General features: G+C 43.1%; 1 protein-coding gene and 1 pseudogene across 2 annotated transcripts in view; one reads left to right on the top strand and one right to left on the bottom strand.

Moving 5' to 3' along the window:
• The window catches only part of Shisa9 (shisa family member 9), a 301271-nt gene that overhangs the window by 242423 nt on the left and 35635 nt on the right, over window positions 1–23213 (top strand). The window lies entirely within an intron of this gene.
• On the bottom strand, window positions 5507–5631 carry LOC125399836 (U2 spliceosomal RNA; annotated as a pseudogene).

Below are 23213 nucleotides of genomic sequence, written 5' to 3' on the forward strand. Positions count from 1 at the left end.
AAACCAAGTTCTGTTAAAATAAGCCTGAGACCCATGCAGACTCGTCCCTCTGAGAAAACCCACTGTAATAGGCAGACCTAGGAAGAATCAGGTTGGTTCTGGACCTTTATAATGGTAAATCACAGGACTTCCTTATAATGTTGACTCTTAGTCGTTGGTGGCTGTGATCAAGCAGGTGTGTGATGATTTGCAGAGGAGAGAACTGAAGGGGACTTAGCAGCATAGAAGTTAGAAGACTTAGGAAAGATTTACATTGCGACATTCAGGAGAAGAAAGTAAATTTAGCCATTTACAGGAAAGTATACCGGGATAAGGAAAAGAGGAAGGTTCTAGAGTCCTTCGTGTTTTACCATATTGGAGCAGCAGCTATCCTGTTGTCCAGAGAGGGCTGCTCCTAATCAATGAGGTAAATGTATTTTAAAAAATAATTCATTGTATTTCTAAGAGGAAAATTAAGGGAAAAGAAAAAGGAATAAAAGTATTTTAAATCCATTTCCTATCATTTTAGTATTCATTTTAAGATTGATTTTATTTTAAAGTCTCTCTCTCTCTCGCTCTCTCTCTCTGTCTCTCTCTCTCTCTCTGTGTGTGTGTGTGTGTGTGTGTGTGTGTGTGTGTGTGTGTGCATATGTGTGTGTGCATATGTGTGCCTTTGGAGGCTGGAGGTGTTGGCCCCCCTGGAACTGTGAGCACTGTGGTGCTGGGAACTGAACCTCAAGAGTAGTGTGAGCTCTTAACCACTGAGCCATTTCTCCAGCGCGTTTTATACAAAGGGCATATTTGCTTGAGGAACACGGACAAAGCCTGGGAAAAGTGAGCAAGTCACTTTCATTTTCTTGTCTCTGGGAGGAAGTTCATGATGTTTAACATCTGGGGTCGCAGTAAAGATTGGGAGGACCCACTAGGCTCAAGACACCTCGGTGTTTTAAGGGACAAACAAATCTTCATTCCTCCTTGGGGACGTTTCCTAATATCTTCAAACCAACTGTATTCTACTTTGCAAAGTTCTTTGGCTATCGCCATTTTAAAAACTTCTGCATTAATTTTATTTTAAAAACTTATTTAGGAGGGAGGGAGGGGAACTGTGGTATATGAAAGAAATGAAAAAATGTAATTAAAAATATTTATTTGTGTGCATGTATGTTTGATATATATATTATATATAATATATATATATACATATATATATATATATATATATATATATATATATATATATAGAGAGAGAGAGAGAGAGAGAGAGAGAGAGAGAGAGAGGGAGAGTTTGCCATGCATGTAGGGGTGCCCATGGAAGCCAGAAGAGAGCATGCTTAGATTGTGATGTCACTAAATCTGTAGATCAGCTTGGAGGATTATTGACAGCTTAATAAATTCTGGATCTGTTTATGAATATCTAAACATTTAACTTAGGAATCTAAAAGTATCTTTCAATAAGGTTTGTATTTTAACTAATTAATTAGAAATTTAAGCTTCAGATGTGTGTACTGTAATAGAAAATTCTCCCTCTCCGGTCTCTCCTGTGTCTCCCCACCTAGCTTCCTCTTAAGTCCACAGTCTCTTTTCCTTTCATTATTATTGTTGCATATATATGTATACATGAATAAATATATAAATGCTACCTGCAGAAGCTCTATTTAGTGTTCTTTACATGTATATGTTTTTAGAACTGACCACTTGGTAACTGGTTAGTGGACTTACCTCTGGGGAAGGCTGATTGATTCTCCGTCTCTCAGCAGCTGTTAGCTGCCTGTAGCTCTTCATCTAGGTGTGAGGCCCCACCCACCATACCTGTGCTTGCTGAGGCCATGGAGAGCCCATCAGCACCACTTCGCATGCCAGTGTTGTCTCTAGCTGCATTCCAAACACTCACCTTTATACCCACAGAGAACTAGCCTCAGCCTCATCAAAGACGCTTCCTTTTGCAGTGGAGACCACTAGAGAAAGTGCAGAGAGCCACTGATAATGGGGTGCCCACCCCCAATTTGTGTGCACCACCCACACAAATAAATATTTTTAATTAAATTTTTTCATCTTTCATATACCAACCACAGTTTTCCCTCCCTCCTAAATAAGTTTTTAAAATAAAATTAATGCAGAAGTTTTTAAAATGGCGATAGCCAAAGAACTTTGCAAAGTAGAATACAGTTGGTTTGAAGATATTAGGAAATGTCCCCAAGGAGGAATGAAGACTTGTTTGTCCCTTAAAACACCGAGGTTTCTTGAGTCCTCCCAATCGTTACTGCACCCCAGATGTTAAACATTGGTGTTGCACAATCACAGCACAGCCCCCACACCTGAGGGTTTGTGGCTCTCAGTATGTGGTTTTTCCACACTGTCAGATTTATCCCTCAGTATCTGGGATGCTGTTTGTAACTGTTTTCTTGCCTTTCCATTTCTGTCAGTTCATTACTAGTCTATAGAACGACAATCGATTTTTGTGTCTTATGTCCTATGACCTTGTGAAAATCAGTTACTAGTAGTAATTATTAGTTTTGGGTAAATTCTAAAGAAATAATTGCTATTTAAAAATAGACTCCAAAGGATTTTTCTATACAAGTGATGGTCTTGCTTGCCAATCGGCAATTTAGGATTTTCTTTTTACTGGGCATGGTAGTGCACACTTTTCATCCCAGCACTTGGGAGGCAGAGGCAAGTGGATCTCTGTGAATTCAAGACTACCCTGGTCAATAGAGCAAACTCCAGGACATTCAGAACTACAAAGAAAGACCTTGTCTCAAAAAACAGAAAATAAAGAAAAAAAAGCACATTTTTTTTTTCTTTTCAAATACGCTCCCCTGCCACTTTGCTTTTTTGTATTGAAACTATTCTGAATCAGGACAGGACACACACACCTCCCATTTCCTGACCGTGCATGGACAGATGAGGCATCTGTAAAAGTCACTAATGTCTGGACTGAGTTAGAAGGGCCCTCCCTGTGTGTCACTTCATTGCCAGTTTTTTCAGGTGAGAGATGTTGGATTTTATTCAATTAGTTTTAGTTCATTTAGAGTCATGGTTTAGAGCTGCCTGTTATAGTGTTAGTGCTAGGAACTGCCCTGAATGTCATGAGAAACCGACTGTGAGTTTATGGGATGGCCTCTCTTTGTCGTGATACACCTTTGAAGTATATGCTGTTAAGTAACGTGTGTGGAGAACATTGGTCTATAGTTTTCCTGCAGTTTTTCTTCTGTCTGATTTTGTGATCGGCGCAAACTGTCTTCTTATAGTTAAGATGTGAAGCAGTCTCCTCTTTGATGTTGGAAAGGATTTGTTACCTCTAAATGTTTCTGTGGGTGGCAGCTGAATTCATTCACTGAGGTCTTCTAGACGGGCGTTTACGCTGCGGATCACTCCGCATGTTCTGAGCAAGTGCAGCCTACACATCTTGGTATGCTGTGCCGTGTCCGCTTCTCTCCAGTACAAAACACATCCTCGGTTTAAACTCAACTTTCCCCCTTTGATGTATAGTTTTGTTTTTACAACTGTAATTTCACTTTTAAATTCTATATCTGTATCTAAATTCATGGGGGCTATAGTTCCTTTTTCCTTCTTTCTTCCCTCCTCTCTCTTCTCCCTTCCTCCTTCCCTCTCTCCTTTCCTCCCTCCCTCTCTTTCTCCCTCCCTCCTTTCCTCCCTCCCTCCCTCTTTCTTTCTTCTCTCTCTCTTTCCCTCCCTCCCTCCCTCCTTCCCTCCCTCCCTCCCTCCCTCCCTTTCTTTCTTGACAAGGTCTTTTACAGCGCAGACTATTCTTAACTCTTGGCCCTCTTGCCTCCATCTCTCAAGAGCTTGGATTACAGGTGTACCACAACTGGCTCTTGGTACACACACTGTATGACATGAGCAGACACTTCCTTGTTACCATTTTTGTGTGTGATTCTGCATGATATGAACACTTTAGCTTCATTGATATCTCTCTGAAGCTTCTGTGGTTTGAATCTGGGCTACATTATCTTAGATAAGAATGTTGTTTTCTTCTCTTATTACCCTGGCTACTTTTAAGGGGTTTGTCTATATCATTGTTTTTCAACAATTTGATTTTGGTTTATTTCTGTGTAGTTTTATTTTTTTATATCTCTGGTATTTGTATGTTAGTCTTCTTGGGTCAGAGTGTATAGGTTTCAGTAATATTCTGAGAATAGCTCACCAATATTTATATATTCAGGTATTTTCTATTTCCTCCTTCCTGTTTCTCCCCAGAGATACCAACTGTACACATATCAGGACACTTAGTATTTCCAAAACTCGATGGTACAGTTTTCCTATTTTTTAGTCTTTTATTTTTAAAATAATCACTTTTATGGGCTAGGAAGAGGGCTAAAAAGGCAAAGATGCCTGCCACCATGTGTGATGGCCTGAGACTGACTATATTTTCAGCTCATCAGTATTTATTTTCTTCTTCATTGTGTAATCTTTGATAAACTTCAGATTTGATTATTTTATATATTTTAGATTTTAATCTGTCTTGAACTTGTTTTTGATTTGTTTTGTTTTTCCATACAAGGCTTCTCTGTGTAGCTTAAACTGTCCTGGAACTCACTCTGTAGACGAGGCTGTCCTCGAACTCACAGAGATTCGCCTGCCTCTGCCTTCCGAGCGCTGGGATTAAAGGTGTGGGCCACCACTTCTTGGCTTGAGCTTTTTAATACACCGTCACTTGTGATGCCAAGTATTTCCTCTAGTTATAACCAGTGGTTTCCTGGTTCTGTCACCTGCGTTTTCTGAGGGCTTCAGCTGGTGGATTTTATTTTATATGAGCTGTTTCCACTGCTTCTTTGCACGCTTGGTAATTTTTAATGAGTGGCAGCCATTTTACATTGACCTTGGGCATTCAGGGATTGTTGTTTGCTTTTTTTTTCCATGAGTATCTTAGCTTTTTTTTTTTTTTCTAGGATGCAATCAAGTTGCCTGGAGACAGTTTTATCCTTTCAGGAACTGCTTGAAGGCATTGTTGGTGAAGACCTTAATAACATTAATGCTAGAGATAATTTCTCCCCATTATGAAGCAAGATCTTCCTGGGTTGGCCAGGCTGCGTTAGCAGGAGCAATACATGATCTTTCCTGACTGAGCTCTGGGGATTATTCTGCCATCCTTTCCCCTGACTCTTTGCTCAGCCTTGTATGGTTCCCCATACGCATGTCTACCACACTTGAGGCACTGTGCTATTCTCCTTAAGAACATATGAAGAAGAGCAATACAGTAATGGGAACACTACTATCTGTTGAATACACGTTTTATGGAAGGTACTATCCTAAATTGTTTTGAGTTTTGTATCATTGCATGACTTGGTCAAGTTACCCATAAATCAACAGAAGTAGGAGAAGACAAGCAGACTTCACAGCCTGGGGTCATGACCACGTATGCTCCACAGCCCCTCTTTTTTTTCTTTTTTTTTTTTTCATCACAAATAAGACTTTATTTGTCACTACTAAAAATCTGGATTTCACATAGATTCTTGGACTGGTGGTTCATATCCATCAGCTCAACTTTAGCACCTGTCTCATCACCAGTAGTTTTCCCAGAACTACCACCTTCACATTTAACATATTGTCCTCGGATAGAGGACATATCAGATATTAAACTGATAAGAACAGATACTACACTTGATCTTAGCCAAAAGGCCGAGAAGCGATCCGCAGCCCCTCTTGACATAAAAGCTTAGTGTCAGCTTCCGGGTGGTTCTGGGAGAGAACCTATCAAGCAAGACATAGGAAAATGGACTTGACTTTTCATTTTGTAGAATTTATTCTTCTCTCATACATTGCATTTCAACAATCCTTTCTCCTCCAAATCCAGTCCTCCTCCTTTTCCTTTAGAAAAGGGCAGGCCTCCCAGGGGTATCAACCAAACATGGCATGTCAAGTTATAATAAAACTAGGCATATCCCCTCATATTAAGCTTTACAAGGCAATCCAGTAGGAGAGAAAGGGTCCCAAAAGCAGACAAAAGGGTCAGACACAGCCCTGTTTCCACTGTTAAGAGTTCTGGAGGAACACCAAGCTACACAACCATAATGTATATTCAGAGGATGTAGGGTACTATGCCTTCCATGTCTTTATTTAGCAGGGAAAATTCTGGCTGTTAGGTAGTAGCATAGCAATTATGCAGTGCTATGTGTATTGCTGCTGGTAGTGATGCCATACCTGCGTGTTGTTGTCTAATAAATAGTGATGTAGATCATGGTGAAACGAGACGATAACTATGTACATGGCAGGGTTCAGAAACCTCCTATGCAAAGTTATCCAATATGCCAGGAAGCTGTGGCTGAAGTGCCTGCTGGCCTCAGAGACAGAGAATGAAAGCAACACTTCGCAGGGTCTTCCTCCCTCTTCTTTAGTTAACTCATAGTTCTTCACACATTCTCAGCTCCACAAACAGGCATCCAGGAGACCCTCGGAACATGCTGATGGGTGAGCAAAATCCTTTCTGCTGTGAATTAAGATAAATTTACAGAGATTGTTGGAGGTTAATGAGTAGTTAGAATGTCAATAGATATGGTTTCCAATAAATCATGTCAACAAATCTTTATATAAAAAAAACAACCTGTGGAATGCTTTTAAATCAGGCCCCCAAAGCTGTGTTGATTCTGTATGGAGGCTCAGTACAACCTCTAAGAAAATAGTAGGTATTAGCAGACTGAGCCTATGATTCCCCAGCCACTGGCTTCTCTGTGGGAAGTCATCCTCATAATGATAGCTATGATTTGTTGATACCTTGTGTTTGCAGGAGATTGCCCTCAGGATTTTGTGTATGTGTTCCTTGATTCTGTCAATGTAGTTTTATTACTTCCCATTGCCTAGATGGCAGTCAAGGACCTGAAGACTGAAAGAACATGCCTAAGAGCGCTCTCTCTCTCCTGGGCCTCTTGGTTGCTCAGAGTGCCCAGAAACAGTGAGATCAGAATTGCGAAGGCACAGGCACAGTAACACGTAGTTGAGGACCCTCTGTACCAGGCCCGTCTGGATCCCCTTCACACCTCAGCCTTCTTACAGCAGATCTGCTCACGGTCTGTTCTTCCTGGCTGTCTGAGCATAGCTCTTTCAACTTAGGGTCAATTTTCTGCTTTTTAACACATCCAACAAGGCAAAATTGCGGAGGTATCCCCTGATGTGTTGAATAAAGCCCTTTTTCTGATTTTCTCTAAACTTTCTCTCTCTTATCTTGCATTATTTTTGTCCAGAGCCTCAAGACTCATAATTATCTACTCTGTTATCCCCTTTCCTCCACAGCTAGACACTCTCTCTGTGTGTAAAACTCTTTTTTTTTCTTTCTTGAAAGAGTCTCTCACTGCCCTGTTTTTTTGCCAAGTAGAATAAACTGGTCAGGAGTTTCAGGATCCATCTCTTTCTGCTTCCCAGCACAGGGATTACAAGCAAGCATGCTCACACCTGCCTTTCATTATGTGGGTTCTGGGGATCTGAATTCAATTCTTCATGCTTGCAAGGCAAGTGACCCACAGCTAACAATCTCCCCAGCCCCGAGGACCATATTTCTATCTACTTTGTCTAGCTATTCTGTCTCTGGCACTTCCCCCCAAGTATTGCAGAGATATTGCCAAAAGTGAAGGCAACAGATCATGGGGTGTGACGGGAAGAAGCTACAAGAGACCTTCAGACTTTGAACAAGGGGCCAGATTGCCAACAGAGAGAGGAGACACAAAGGGAGACAGCGGCTAGACCACTCAGGGTTAGATTTCCGTCTTGCCTTCCTTTTCTCTGTTGTCCTCTGCAGCCATTGGTGCAATTGTCTGTTCTGCTTCTTGGAACATTCTCCTTTTGTGTTCTTTCTCATTTGCAGTAACTGCTTCTCCGTTTGATTTCTTAGCCTGCAGTGTTGATCTATGTGTATTGAACATTGCTCTTTCCGTGTGGTTGGATTCTCATTTTTTGGGTTTCAACTTACATGCTGGTAATAACTACCTTTTCTGGTTTCGATGCTTTGACTTGTTGACCCTGAAGGGACTGTCAATACCATGGCCAGTTCATTTGTGTTGCTAGTAAAGGATCTGTATCAAAGAAGCATGTGCAAACCAGTTGGGCTCTGCTCTCAACACCCCAGTGCCAGGCACACTTGGGGCACCCCTGTGCGTCATCGCTCACTAAATGACTCAACTAGTCAGTCCTAAACCCCAAAATCCTGTCTTGCCTATTTCTTTCTTGGGAATGAGAACAAACGCTATTCCCAGTTATCCACATGTCTGCTTCTAATTGACCGTGATCCTCTCCCACATGACCCCTGTGACATGGCATGGCAACCCTTCCTGTGCTGTTCTGTGAGGTCAGAAGAGAACTCCCGGTGCAGCCATATCTTCAGCAGTTGGCCTTGTCACCCTGAATAATATGAATTTTAAGGGAGCCATGCTTTAAAGAGTCCTTTCACCAAACACTGTTGGTTTCCTACACAGTGTTTGGTTTCCTACACAGAAAATGCCAGGGTTGTAATTATCTGATTTTTAAATTTGTTGTCTACTTATTTGTTTTATATATTCTCTCACTAGACTTGCTGAAGTTTGGGACCATGTATGTCTTCGTGGTCTTTGTATGTCTGATACTTTGTACATGCAAGGTGCTTAATAATGAGTGTAGAACAGAGAGATGCAGATCCAACCGGGTTTCCTTCTTAGGCTAGGACAACAGAGACAAACAAATTTGCCAATACAATAGTTTAACACAATAAATCTTTATTTCTTCTGCAAAGTCTTCCATCCATTAGGCATACCACCTCCATCTTATAGCCAAACATCCAAACATGGTCTCTAAAACTACCATATTAGTAGCATGGGAATGGTTTTTAGTCTCCTCTACCCATATACTTTAGTGACCGACATGTAGTCACACAGTCCCAGTGGGTATAAGTTAAAGAAGCTGGGGAACGCAATCTTTCCAGTGTGCCTTGGTTACGGTAAACCACAGAGCTTGTGCTTCCTGGCGCACTCTCTAAAGGAGAGTAGAAGCCTTGACTAGACTGGCAGGAAGCAGAGTCTATCCGAGCATCCGTGATGATGCAGGCCTAGGGTCTGGAAGACAGGGCTCAGTGACTGATTGCCATCATTACAGTGGTTGCTTCAGTCATCTAGGTAATTATAGCAAACCTACAGCCACAGATGTTAGCAAAGCAGCACCATGTCCTTGCATTCGGATTTCCATCTCTACATATGGTGACCTGACAGAGGACCTCACACCTGTTCCAGAGAAGAGCAGAATGCCCTCCCCATGCTGCTATTTCCTCTGCCTCCAGCTCGCCACGTGGTGCTCACCCCTCCCACTCCGGTCGGAAGGTCAATTACAGTGCATCCCCTTTCCAGGGTAGTACGTTTTTAATGTAGACACAATTAGTGAATAAGCAGTTGATTAGTTCATTATGAAAACACCGAAAACAACACCATTTGTGGTGGCAGAAGCTCAAGCAGGACAGATCTGTTTCCTTTTCATGCTATCAGCTGGGTCAGCAAGCCAGAAAGGGAACATATTTTACCATAATATTAAGCCCTTTTAGCACTGAAAGGCCATTATGTTAGAAAAAACTCCCCCTCCGGGGTATTAATTAGGGAGAAAGAGCTTTAAAAACTTACAATCCCATTAAATTCTTCTCTTATGGCCATTTTCAGGAGGAATCCTTAGTGAGAAATGCGGGGGGAAACGCGTGACTGAGGATCATACGGAAACTCAAGGCCCTTGATCTGTCAGTTCCAAAGGAGACAGAAAACGGAGAACACTTCGTCCTGCTCCTGGTGTTGGGTGTCAAGCACAATTGTGTGCAGCGTGGGCCAGCAGCTAGAGAGCTGCACAGCCTCTACAGTGTGCTTCCTGGGCTCCCCCAAGGCTAATGATGGTGGAAGACAGCTCTGGGTGGAAGCCCATGCTGTTCCCGGCCTAGGACTGCTCAGTTCGCTTAGGGATTTCCTGGATTTCTCTGCATCTTTGACTAGTGTGGAAGATTTCATTCAAAATTCCTGTGCACATGTTTAAAGCTATAGGCATTTAAGCATATGTAGTCACTGGTTCATTGGCTCACCCCTGTGAGAGACCACGCTCACAAGTTGTACACTGTGGCGGGTACAGGAGATTGAAGTGTGAGTGGATTGCACACTAGGGATCTTGAGATTCCTAGTGTAACGGGGGTATCCTTGCACCAAGGAGTCACAGCAACCGCAAATGAGATGGATGTAACAGACGGAGGACTTGGGCAACATCAAAGAGTGTGGAAAAAATGGTCCACAAAGCCGACATGAGAGAGGGGGTGTTCAGAAGCAAGGTGAGTGGATGAATGGAGGCTCTTTCAAAAGAGAAAAATGGCTCTTATCTATTCCAATTGAGCTTAGAACAGGGGACATTTGGAATACAGTAAGGAAGCCAGGTAGCTGAAAGTGTCATAAGTGATAAGAGAATTCCTGGAACACAGGTCTGGAAAATAAGCAGGGCGTTGACAGGAGGGACTGCCATCTTTGTCCACAGAGAATAGATACTACCACCAGCAGCAATAGCATGGCCATCCTGATCTGTGTGTGAGCTCACAGACACAGGCTTGTATTAAGGCTGAAATACTAAATGGATCACTTTCTCTCTCTGATCCTTTCCTCATTCATGAAATGGTCCTAATGGCAGACTTTCTGAATTTCACAAGCTAGTGCACAAACCTACACAGATGAAAATACTCCTGGTGGTTGGAGAGTTCATATTGGAACATTTCCTTCCTCCTCTCTTCACTCTCTACCTCTTCCCTCCGCACTTTCTGCTTCTCTCCTCTTCTCTCCTTTACTTAGTTCTTCTCTTCCCACCGTCTCTTTTACCCTTATAACACATGCCTCAAGCCTTTTCATCTTTAGAGCTTCAAGGCTTTTTTTTAAAAGAAAAAAACAACTGGGACCTCAATCTTGCTTATTTCTCTTAACTCAGTCCATGAACAAGTATTTATGTGTGCCCACATCTTAGTTAAGGGCCTGGGTTCTCAGTGTGTGCCCATGTCTTAATTAGGAAACCTGGGTTCTCTGTGTGCCCTCATCTTAGTTAAGGGACCTGGGCATATATCTGACCCAAGGACATAAGAAGACGTTCCTTATATAAACATGAGTAGAGACCAAACAGAAAGCACTCGGCTTGCTGATCACTGTTCCTCAGGGAATGTGTTACTGAATTTAATCGTCAATCATAGCAGAAAGTCGATGTACACAGCCTCTTTAAGGATCATAATAATCTTGCTTTTGCTTTTTACTATTGTCCTTCCTGTGGCACCATTTATGGCTTCTCAGTTCCTTTTTCTGCAGAATAATCACGAAAACATCACTTTACTATCTTCTAATGCTGGCAAGAACAGCATCGTCCAGTGATCCAGCTGTCTAGCGACAGGTGCAGTCTGATCTCTCAGGATTCGGACACGCGGAAAAGTGTTCTCAGCAATCATAGGACTTAATCACAATTCACTTATCTTGATGACTTCATTTTGTATTTATTTTCAGTAAATAATCTTGATGTTAATTCCTAGTGTGCCACGAGAGAGGAGGCGGGATTTTAATGAATTGGTGATGAAGTGGAAATATTGTGAAATGCCGAATAATGTATTTTGCTTGTCACCTAATTACTTATCTGCTGCCTAAGAGTAGATTTCATAATATCTTACTTCCCAGTCTGTTCATCTGGCAATAAAATTCTTCCTTGTGCTTGCAGTGTGCTCCCAAGTAAAGACCAGCATATTAGAAGCTCAACATATAATGAGACTTTAATGACCCAATAATATCTTTTATGAAACTGAGAAAGGGATTTCTTGTTTCACTGAAAATAAGTTTTCCTTTCCAAGGGAATATCAGTCAGAGCACAGGTTCACACACACACACACACACACACACACATACACACACACACACACACACACACTTTTTCACTTGCTCCCAAAATAAAGACTTGTTAAATCCTGGTCATTAGCACCGCCCCCCCCCCGTGTGTGTGTGTGTGTGTGTGTGTGTGTGTGTATGTCTGCTTGTGTGTCAAGGCCAGAGGTCAGCCTCGGGTGTTACTTCTCAGGCACCTCCAACATTATTTTGGATTAGGACCCTCATTGGTCTGGGGTTGCTAAGCAGACTGGTCTGGCCCCAGAGTAAGCCCCAAGGACTCACCTGTCTCCATCTCCTCAGCTCTAGATTACAAGCACACACTACCATCCCAAGGTTTTCGCATGGATTCTGGACATTGAACTCAAGTACCCATGGTTTTATGACAAGCACTTCACAGGCTGCGTTGTCTCCCCAAACCCATGTTTTGTCACTTTTGTTCTCACGATGCCACCGAGAGAGACAGGAATGTTGGCTGAGTCCCTTGTATCCTGTGACAACATGTTTTAGAAACTATAACATGGGAATGACAGGTTGAGATACACACATAGCCTGTGGGGCTTCCTAGTCATAGATTCAGCGTGTCACCTAGCCCGTGTGGCACGGTAGAGTCCACAGAAGAGCAGGTCTCAGCTCTGCTCTCACAGACACAATCATTTACACCAGCAGTTCTCTGTTTTGTCCCATGCACCCTATTTGGGGACACGTAGCAATGGCTAAAGACATTTTTTGATTGTCTTAGGTTGCAAGAGAGGCTTCTGATATCTGGTGGGCGAAGACAGAGATGGCACAAGACACTGTAGGAGAGGGAGCTCACTCCCAAGCCGAGTCACCTACCCACAAGATGACTAGGAGATCATGGCCTGGTGACAAGTCCAGTCACCGTGCTGGGGTCTGATGCATACATCTGGTGTCAAGGGAAGCTTGGGCTGCCGGCTGCCAGTGCAGAATGGTAGGGTGCTAATCCAGCTTGGGGTTGGGCAGGCTAGGTTTCCCTGTGGCTGAGCTGAAGCTCAAAGAGCTTGAAGACTAACCAGATGAGCAAATGGGGAAAGTCTCTGAGAAGCACACATAGAAGGGCACTGAGTTTTTTCTGTTATTGTTTTGAGACAGCATCTTGCTATGTACCCAGACTTACCTAGAACCCATGGTTCTACCTTTGCCTTCCTAGTGCTGAGAATACGAGTTTGTACTGTGTACAAGATAACTGGATTTTTATTTTTTGCCCTTAATTGTAAAATCTGCTCACAAGTTCCAGACTCCTGGTTCTTTATTTAATAGCAAATGGCTTTCCTCGGTCCCGGGCCATCTCCTGGGTTCTAAGAACGCATTTATACTCAGTGCACATGACATCTCATAAAGGTAGAAAACAGCCAGTGAAAATAAGATAAAATGGTGATGCTTCCCATGTTCCACAGATGCTTAGGTTAAGGTGACAGAAAGTGAAAGTATTCCAAGGATGCAAAGTTCTGGGTTGCCTGAGACCTAGCTGATATCGGATTCTGAGGTCCGCGTCTACACAGGCTTAGTTTCACTGTTCTCCAGGGTGGTGGAGAAGGAGTTCCTCAGCTGGCCTTTCAGGGATTTCTCTTTAGGCGTTTCTCAGCAGGGGTTCTGAGCATTCCTAGATACCCTCACTCAGGGAATTAGCATTTGGGAGGAGGGGTGCAGTGGCAGTGGTGAAGGTGGAACATGCCTCCTCTTTCACTTCGAGCCTGAGAAGGCCTTGCACCACTTTATTTGAAACATAGTGCGTAAAGAAACCGAGCAAGAGAACAGGGGAGGACCGAACCCGTACAGTGGCAGGACTGGGTTCGCCTTTGAACAAAACCAATCTCAATACCTTCCTTACTTCCTCTTTCCTTCCCTGTCTCTATGATGTGTGATGTGTGTGTCTACCTTCATTTCTCATTTGCATGTATTCTACCTAAGGTTAAAGCTCACCCAATTATGATTTCCTTATTCTCTATGTCACACCCATCTCTGAGGTCACATCTAACTCTCTCAGAGACTCCACGTATCATTGCAGTCATTAGTTCCAGTGACTTTAGATACTCAGTTTGCTTCTTGGTTGCTGTGAGTCACTGGTCCTAACTTCTGCAGAGGAACTCAGTTTCCACTTTGGTCTTTGACTGGATGAGCCACAAATCTTGCTATGGCTTCTTTCTCTGATCCCAAGGCCCGTGCGAGTCTCCAAGTCTCCTGTTGTCAGAGCCTGGGTCTTACCACTCACAACTTAGTGCACTTAATGACCAATTACTACACTTCTCATGGTCCAGTATTCCTATGCCTGTCAGGCCCAGGTACATTTGTAGCCACTGTGAGACCACAATCCTGGGCAGCCAGGTGCACCCAAGTACACGGACCCACAGTGTTACTTGTCTCTTGTGACAAAATGCCCTATAAGAGCAACTTAAGGACGGGCTTGTTTTGATTCACAGTTGGTCGTAGCAAGGAAGTCAGGGTGGGAGCAACTGTCTCATTGTCAAAAAGAAGAGACCAGTGAGCACAGGCGTAGCCAGCTTCCCTCTTTCTGTGCCATTCAGAACCCCAGCCCTGGCAATGGTCTGACTTACTGTTAGGGTGGGTCTTCTCACCTTTGCTTACATAATGAAGACAATCCTTGCCAGGTGTGTCCAAAGACTAACCTACCCTAAATAATCTTTCACAGGTCTGCGAAGAGACCTGTCTCCCAGGTTCCTGAGCCTGCCAAACTGATGATGAAGTAGCCTTAACCTTCACACATGCTGAGGGCTCTAGTTCCAGCCCAAGCGTGGCCCTTCTCATTTACGGATATCTGGTGCCCAGTGCGTCTGTGAGCTGGCTTTTGAGTCATCGCGATTTTTCCCTACAAGTAAAATATAATTACAGGCTTATTGTTCCATTATAACCTCCCATGGAGGGGTGGGCGGCAGGGTGGGCCGAGCTCAAGGCAGATAATGGCGTCCCAGATCATAGCCCTCAGATCACCCACGTCTCTTCCTTCATTCTCTTCTTAGTCTGCTGTTGAGACAATAAATGAGCCATGCGGATGCCTCGATGTTATTCATCTGTGTGGTTACTCCAAAGCTGGGCAGGACATGTGCATCCAATAATAGCCTTTCTATATCTGCTTTTGATCTTTGAGAGCCCAGGTCTGGAAATCCTCCTCCTTTGCTGACTTCAGAAATTGTGATTCTCTTTAATTCACCATCGTGTGTGTGCGTGTGTGTGTGTGTGTGCGTGCGTGCGTGCGTGTGTGTGTGTGCGTGCATGCGTGCGTGCGTGCGTGTGTGTGTGTGTGTGTGTGTGTGTGTGTGTTAACCCTCCACCAAACCTCTAAGATGTTTTGGAAACCTACAGGTTGGAGAGATTGGCATCTTGATTCTATCATGGACAGTGTACAGTACTCTGTCTAAGAGAACACGCAGCTCATCTAATTAATGGTTATCTATCTGAAATTTTCTCTCCTGTAACTTAGATGTCCTCATGCCTCCTGGGATAGAATTAACAAACAAACAAAAACTGGTTTATGAAATGCTTGTTTGCATTAATACTGTATTTGGAACCCCAGAAATCAATAACTGGGCTCTTTTGTAGTCTGACCCCATTATACAAACTCCTCTCGGAGACTCTGACTGTTTATGAGCACCTGCATAATAAGGAAGTGCCTGTTACACAAAAATGGCTTAGGAGAAATATTATAGTCAGTTATTTACAGTATCCCACTATAAGTGCACTAGGCATGGCTGTTATCCAACTTTTTCTTTGGGAATAATCTGGCAGTTCTAAGTAGGCATTTATTTGTGTGACTTCTTTTATGTTTAATTTTTATCTTGCCTATTGGGCTGTGAGCTGTAAGGACTGAGGTCTACTTTTTCATTGATGCAGTCTCAGTGTCAGGGACAATATCTTGTACAGAAAGACATTCAAAACTATTGAATGAATGAATGAGTTTATTCTGAAATTCTGTGGAGAATAGAGAAGAAAATGTGTTTGAACTTAAAGGACATATCCAAGTGTAAGAAAGAGTATGTCTTTCCGCCATGGGTCAGGTTCAAGGCTAGATGGAAACAGTTTGTAATTCTGAGGGCGGGCTCTCATCTTTTGGCCACATGATAGCTTGCCTCCTCTTTGGGTCTTATTGTCATCTTTGTTTCATCTGTAAGTTTCTGAAGGGACTGGGAGCGTCTTCAAGGAGGAGCGTCTGCATCTTAACTCGAACGTCACTCTCTGCAGGTGCTTCCTCCTACCACATCCCAGCTCCTGACACAGCAGATGGAGCTGGTGCCACCCATTACTGACAGATGAGCCTCATTTAATTCTCAGCATTTAACCACTTGCTATGTGGCAGAATCATGTAGCTCCAGGTTGCTGGGAGAGCCTGCCTCTTTCTCAGCAACACAGACAATGTTCTCCTTCCATTCCTCTGACCTTACTGGAGTCTAGGAAATGGAATAGGGATGCCAGGTCCCGATGTGTGTGCCTGGAGATGCACACGTGGGTGTGGCAGTACTGCCTAGACAGTGGGAGATGCTGGGGAAAAGCCAGGCACTCGGTATTCAGCTTGGTTTCTTTCCAGATTCACCTTTTCATAGCCAGTTGGTTTCTTTCTTTCTGTCCTATTCAGTAACAATGCCTTTGATTCCAGCAAGGCCTGGCATTAAAGGTAAGATACCTGAAGAAGCACAGCACATTTTTCCTCTTTTAGTTGTGACATCTAAAATGATTGTTATTCCTTAGCAGCACTGGCTCCCTCAGTCCCCCTTGCTGGGATTGCCTGCTGGCCTAGGCATAAACATCTTTGTGTGCTTATCCTATTCTCACAACAGTGCTCCTTTAGGTAGGTCACATGATTAGCATTTCAGCTGAAGAAAAGAAGAAATTATAAATGCTAGGAAATTATGCAAAGTGATCCAGCTACTAAAGAAAGAGCCAGGCCTCACCCTCGAGCACCCACATTCCTTCCTTTTCTTCTCTGGGCCTTGATGGCAATTCCTCCTCATGAGCATGGCTCCTGTCCTTGGCTCAGACTGCTGGCCTGGGAGGCAGAGTGCTATAAAAGAAAGACAAAGGGCCCCTCCCATGTGACTCATAAATGAAGAATATTGGTACTCACCATGGAAACCCACAAATCATAACCCAAGCAGAAATTTTAATGGATGAGAAGAAGGCATCAAATGTAAACAGATTAGAACCTTTGAACTTATGGCCAAGGTAACAGGCCGCTCCCTACTGCTTCCCCTTGATATTTGTTAAAATATTGGCTTGGATACAAGACTGGATTTGTGCAATAATCTCAAAATTGTTGTTTAGGTCTTTTTCTTTGAGTTGCTCTTGGCTAAAGATATTGAGGGCTTTGGAGTCTGAGAGCGACTTGGGTGGCTAGAAAATTCTGAAAGTCTACAAAGAAAGGTCTTCTGGTTAGCTGTATTCTTAGCTTACATTTGCCAGATACTGTGGCTTCCACAGCTCTATAGACCTATTAGACCCATGGCAATGAGCCTGACATGTTTGTTCATGCCATGGCATGTTTAACACTTTTCTATTTAATATTAAGTTCCCACAGAAAGACTAATCAGGGCATTTGTTAACCTTTTGAGTTCTAAGAGGAATGGTCAAGTCATAGAGAAAAGGGAAGACATTTCCACTGTGATCCCCGGCAATAGGGACTCTGTCCAAGGTCACCAAAGTTTGGACCAGATAGGGATAGGCAGGGCACTTATCCACAAGGCTGCCTGATTATGGCTGACCTTTGTGCTTAGATTGAATAAGATAAATTGATCAAATAAGAGCCTCAACTCAAAAATATTGGGAGTTGAGAAAATGAGAATCTGAGCTACCCTCATGAAGTCAGATGACATACGTCCTGTAGAGCACCAAGAAAGATGTAAATTCCCTTCTCAAGAAGCTGGTGTGGGGAGCAATTTTCTTTTCAGAGGGCCGGTTACTGTTGCCCAGGAGACAGCTGATTGAGCCAAGAGCCAACTGGAATAACATTTGGAGTCTTTGACCATCATTAATTCATTATTTAAATCCTAAACTTTTCTAAGACGTTACCATGGCTAAAGACATTGTGCTGAGCACCGGCGTTATTCTAGGAGGGAAAATAGACATGCAGTTTGCACATCTGGTGGAGGAGGAATCATCAATAAATAATCACACAAGTGACTATGATTGTGAAGGAGAAGGAAAAGATGTTGTGTTGTTATCATTGTGTCATTCTATAATAGTTTTAATAACTAGTAATTAATTACAACAGTTTAATGACCGCATTTCTATTAGGAGGTTAAAGAGTGACTTTCCTAAAAAAAAATAGATACAAGGAGAGTCTAACGTGAGTGAGAAAGCATTCTAAACAAAAAGCGAACATTCTGAGTGTGTGTGTGTGTGTGTGTGTGTGTGTGTGTGTGTGTGTGTGTGTATGTGTGTGGTGTGGTGTGCAAATGAGGCCTCAGATTCCGAGCACACCGTGTGGAGCTGTAGGGAAGTCATGCAGCCTATCTGCAGAGAGAGCAGCTGAGACCTTACCCTGCTGTGTGTGTGTTTCATCCCATGCTGCAAGGGAGCTGTATGCTGGCTGGCATATGTGCCCTGAGCATTAGTCTGGCTGGTAGGAGGTTCATATAGTAGGAATGGGTGAGAGGAAGACAGACCTATCTGTCTCTAGAAAAAACAATGGTGGTTTGATCTAGAAAGAAGACAGGAGAAAGAGTGAATCTGTGAAGTATTTTGGAAGGAGAACTGGAGGACATATTCAGACAGCCTTCTGAATATTTATGTTTGTGTCACGGACCTGAGCTGCTCTCAGTCTGCTCAGAGAAGCTTGTTGCAGTGGTTGCAGTCATACGCAGTCAAAGCACTGAGAATAAAGTACCGAGTGTTCCCTTCTAAATGAGACATCTGCGTCAACCCAGACCCCTTAACAAGGCTCAGGGAACATGGAGGGAGAGGAGGAAGGAAGACTATAGGAGCTGAAAGATGAGGAGAAGTCCTGTGATATGCTGTCTTCTAGACATGGCAGGGCTCTAGTAGTCAGAGACTCATAACAACTGTGGGGTAGAGCGGTGGACACCACACAGACACAGACACACACACACACACAGACAGACAGACAGACACACACACACACACAAGGGAGAGAGGGACACGGGGTGGGGGAGACAGAGAGAGGATTAAGTCAGAGGGGATTGTATTATGGAAATCTTGGGGAAAGTAGAAGGGAGGATGGTTGGGATAACATTTCTTGTATTCTCAAAGAACAATTTTGTCTTTATTAATAACAAAATGTCCTGTGGTAAGTATTTCAGAGTTAAATGGGGAAACAGAACCATAGTTGCCTACAATTACTTTAAGAGACTCAGACAAAAATTGAGAGAGACAATAATTAGAATTGTAGCAAAATGTGTCCTGTGCCACCAGTCAGAAGTGTGGTCCCGTGGGGTGTGTAGGGCTGCACTGTTGCAAAGCTGAGGGCACCGCTGGAGGGGATGGCAGTGGACACTTCGTCATTCTGGGACGTGGCGCAAGCGATCGATCCTGGAAGAACCAAATTTACCCAACATTCCCCAATATTTCAAGTTTTTTCTTACTATTTTGGGATTACTTTCCAGGTGTTTTGAGAGCATGTTGTTTGAGATAAGTATTATAAGTTTTTAAAAAATTGTACTCATACATGAGGGTAGTGTATTTTCATCATACACACTCCTCCATCCTCCACTACTGTGTTTTGTGTGCCGTCCCTTCCCTCAGGCGTCTGTCTGTCTGTGTCTGTGTGTAGACTAGAGGTCCTTTTGTGTCCCATCCTCTGTTCTCTAATGTTCCATGTATTGGCCAGGGGCAGCTTTGAGTAACCCTGATCCAAATGCCTTTATTGGTGGACAGCAGCAAGCGCATGTGTTGCAGGCCTCTCTGGCTCTCTTCCTTGCTGCAGACATGTTGAGCACCTCGTTGTGACCTCACAGCCAGGGAGGAATGTGCTGTCATTGCCAGAGCAGCTAAGTATCTGGGCCTTGCTGGTCAGCTAAGCCAGTTTTCTCATCTGTTTTATTATCTTCTCTTTCCCCCTGTGTCTGCCATTTTCAGTCCCAGGCATCAAATGCTCCATAAACAAAGGATTTATGTACTACACAATACTCCAAAAAAGAGAGAAAGAATTTAGAGCCTCCCAAATCCCTGTATTCCTCAATCAATGTATTAGTCCTGGTACAGATTGCTTTGAGCAAAGTCTGACTTTGAGGTAAAATACAATGTTTTAAATATTACCTGTTACAAAGCAGGTGTCTGGAAGCACTCTCCTTCCCTTCCTCCCCTAGAAGAGAATTAAGTGGGAAGCTAGGGCAGGGCAGGGGTGAGAAAGGAAACACGTATTCCATGATCTCAAAGAAGTATGGGGAAAAGAGTTGTCAGGTGATTAATGGAGAGGATACACTTCTGGGTTGAATTCTATTCCGCCCAAATTCATATATAGAACTTTGTCATTTCTAATGTCACTGAGTGCGACCTTATTTGGGAACAAGACCACTGAAGATACAGTGAGTTGAGATGAGTCTATGCTGGAGCAGTGTGGACCCTTATTCAATGAGACTCTTGTCCTCACTGAAACAAGGAATTTGGATGAAAGTGTAAAGATGCCAGCTACTCGGGCTCTCCCTTACCATCTTTAGGAAGAAGTATGCCTGTTCACATCTTTGTCTTGGACTCCTAGATCCCAGAACTGGAGGTCAATATGTTTCCTTGGTTAACACCATCCAGTTTTTTAGGACATGGTTACAAAGCCTTTGCAGGTTAATCAAGGGACTCATAGAGCTCAGCTGCACAACAACAGAGACACATTCTAGAAAGTACATTGTTGGACTATTTTGCAACAATGTGCAAGTATCATTGTGTGTTCTTATAAAAGATGGCTACAGAATCACTGAGTGATATTTTATAAGACCACTGCCCTATCTGTACTCCATCATTGATATAAAGATTAATGCAGTGTAAAACTGTCTTTCTGGCTGCTGTGAAAGTGAAGCAGGTCTCTTGCGGATGTGACACTCAACAAAGAAATAAAATATAGTTTAGCTTTAGTCTCACAGTAACAAAGCACAGCATTTTCTGGACCAAATGGCATTTTAAATATGGTTAATTGTTACTTTGTAATCCGTGCCAGCATGCCTGGACACCTTGTTTCTAATCCATAGTATATTATGGTTGAGGGCAGCAGAGCCAGGACAAATGGAGACTACAGAGTAAGGACATAGGAGACGGTGCAGGGAGAGGAAATGGAAAAGCATGGACAAACTCACATTACTCTGAGACTGATGAGCAAAGGGACAAGTGTCCTCTTCTGGATTTCTATCATGATGTTAGCCCAGGTCGCTGATATGGGCCATGAAACAATCCTTTGTGTGTACAGTGATGGTTCTGAGCTATCAATGACAAAGTAAACACCTGTCTTAGTCCATTTCCTTTTGCTATAACAAAATACTCAAGTCAGAGTAGTTTATAAAGGAAAGATAATGATTTATCTCAGGGTTTAGATGTTGACAGCCCAGGATTAGGCAGCTCTATCTGGCAAGGGCATTGTGTTGTATCTGTTCATGGCAGGAAACAGGAGGGCAAGTGTGCAGAGACAAACACTGCAAAACCAAAGGGGTAGCTAACAGTCCCATAAGACCTTCATCAGTGCATCCTAATGTTCTAGTCATGTTCCAGAGGTTTCATGACCTGTCAATACCGTTATGCGGAGGGATGAATTCCAAAATCAGTTCCACAGCATTCCCATGAGAGCATGGCAGAGATGATGTGTGTAGAGGTCATAACAACATATTATTAGTGTAGGAGGTTCTTCTGTTCATGTGTTGCTTTCATTGGTTAATGAATAAAGAAACTGCCTTGATCTTTTGATAAGGCAGAACTTAGGTAGGCGGGAAAAACAGAACTGGTTTCTGGGAGGAAGAAAACAGAGAGATGCCATGGATCTTCTGCCTGAGATGGATGCCTGTTAGAATCTTGCCAGTAAGCCACAGTCACGTGGCGATACACAGATGAATAGAAATGGGTTAAATTAAGATGTAAGAATTAGTCAATAAGAAACTAGAGCTAATGGGCCAAGCAGTGTTTTAATGAATACAGAACTGTGTGGTTATTTTGGGTGTAAGTTAGCTGGGCGGTCGGGACAAACAAGGCGCTGCCTCTCCCTTGTAACATCCTATGCCTAGAAATGGCAACTGAATTCCTTAAGCATATACATAATGGTACTTCAGATTAAAATTAAGCATCTACTCTTGTTTTTGCTGTCCTTTTTGCTTTTTTTTTAAAAAAAAAACAGACAAAGCAGATTCTCTATCTTGTGAAGCCACGCTACACAGCCCTCTCTTGCCCTTAAAATTATTTCTGTGCATGTGTATTTTATGTTGCTTGCATGAGTTTACATGCACTGTGCATGCAGGGGAATGTAGGGGCTAGAAGAGGCCAGTGGAGATACCCTGAAAATGGATGGTTGTGAGCCACCATGTGTGTGCTGGGAGCTGAACCCGGGTCTTCTGTAAGAGCAGTAGGCACTCTTGCGTCCTGAGCCACGCCCCCCAGCTTATCTCTTACAAGTGCTCTTGTCTGGTGTGTCACAGCTCCAACTGTGGTTACAGCTTGTTTCGTCATTTCTCCTGCCACGCCCCCCCATGAGCCCCCTCCCACTCTGCGCTCTCTTTGCTTGAAGTACAACCCCAGACAGCGACGTAAATCTCTGTTCTCCAGGAAACTCTAGTTTTCAGATATTTCCTTCCTAAATGGTCAAAATAAAAATAAGTGTTTGTTCTCAGTGAAGATGTAAACCCGAGGATGACATGAGCTGCCTTAGCCGAAGGTTTTACTGTTACGTGTTTGCGCTTTTTCCTCCATTGTGAGTTGGTTCTTGTCCTTCTGCTACTGAGACTCAATGAGATGGATTTGATTTTCTTTTTCCATGAAATTTTCTGGTGGGAGAGTACTTGATATGTCCTTTCTTGACAAATTCGGGTAATTTTGACTAGCATTTTTTTCTTCTTGCTCATGGCCAAAGACAATTCTACATGGTATTTCAAATAATATAATTTCCAGGTTTTCCCCTTAAAAGGCTGCTAGTAGGCATAAAGATTTGGAAAGGTTAGTAGGAAAAAGCAAAGCTAAAAGCAGGCTCCTGTTCTGACTTTGAATGTCCATTCTCTTTGTTGTTGTTATGATAATTACCTGAACAATTGGTGCCTGCAGGGACATCTCCTTACCTTTCCCTCTCTAAGGTCCAGTTTTGATACACATGAAAAAAAAAATTCTGGTTTATGTCCAAGCATTCTGAAACCTAACACTCTTCTTCTCATGGCCACATTATGTTACTTTGATTTCCCGGGTAATTGGAGGCAATAAAACTTCGGCTACTGTGGGGGGATG

Source organism: Myodes glareolus, chromosome 9 (genome assembly GCF_982192425.1).
Source record: "Myodes glareolus chromosome 9, mMyoGla1.1, whole genome shotgun sequence".
Taxonomy (NCBI): Eukaryota; Metazoa; Chordata; class Mammalia; order Rodentia; family Cricetidae; genus Myodes; species Myodes glareolus.